This window comes from Photinus pyralis, unplaced genomic scaffold (genome assembly GCF_008802855.1).
Source record: "Photinus pyralis isolate 1611_PpyrPB1 unplaced genomic scaffold, Ppyr1.3 Ppyr1.4_LG6, whole genome shotgun sequence".
In the NCBI taxonomy this organism is placed as follows: Eukaryota; Metazoa; Arthropoda; class Insecta; order Coleoptera; family Lampyridae; genus Photinus; species Photinus pyralis.
In genome coordinates, this window is record NW_022170663.1 from 31,293,216 (window position 1) to 31,294,282 (window position 1,067).

The following is a 1,067-nucleotide window of genomic DNA, read 5'->3' on the forward strand; positions in this document are numbered from 1 at the left end:
AGTGCTCTTTTCGCATCTCGACCATTTACAAACCGGATTGAAAACTTTCTTATTTATAGAAGCATTTAAAAGAAATTTGATACATAGCCACTTGGAATAAAAGTAAATTTAACGCCAGTTTCAAAATTTGGTTTTGTGCATGATGTGTGGTGCCAATTTTCTTATTTATGGAAGCAATTAAATGAAATTTCATACATATACACTTTAAATAAAAGCAAAACTAACACCAAGTTCAAAATTTGGTTTTGCACATGCTGTAGCCTTACCCAGGAGCTCGTTTTCTATATTTATTTACAGATCGATGCGAAAAGGGCACTGTGAATGTTGATAGATTAGGCTCAATTTTTGGAATTGCGTGTTATATAGCTTAAGCTATACGAATATTGAATTTTATGCAATTCGGTTCAAAACTCACGCAGATGTCAAAAGGGCCTTACTTATTTTTTGGGATACATTACCAATTCACGAACTTCGATCTACAAATTTGATAAAGAATCCAACTACAACATTTCATCGTAATCGGTCCATTCGTTATCGAACGTGCTAACGGACAGACACCGCATCTGGGATGGTCAAACTCTTTACCTTTTTTAAACCCGAATGTGCAAATCTGTCCCTCTTAGGATCGGAAATAATAATCAAATTATTTCAATTTGAAATCCTTTACTTTTTGGATTGATCGTTTTGTTTAAAGTAAAAAGTTCCAATAAAAATACTAAAATTTGTATATAAAGTAGCAAGATTGTAACCCTTCATTTCGAAGTAAACTGACGGTGAGGTATGCAGGTACAAACTTACTTAAATCCTTTATGGATGCGCAAAAGTTGTAAATTATTTGTCACATCAAGGGTTTACAGGCGCGTCAATTGTGTGAATGTTGGTAAATCTGTATTGTTAAAAAAAACACCTTTAGATAGTAGTCGACGTGACGTACATAGGTATATAATTTATCGAGAGTAAATACACAAGAGCTTGATTTTTAATCGCATAATTTTATTTTTACACGAAAGTTTTGTTGCAACGGAAAAAACTCGAAACCAAAAGTGTGATCGCGACAGTTTTAGCTG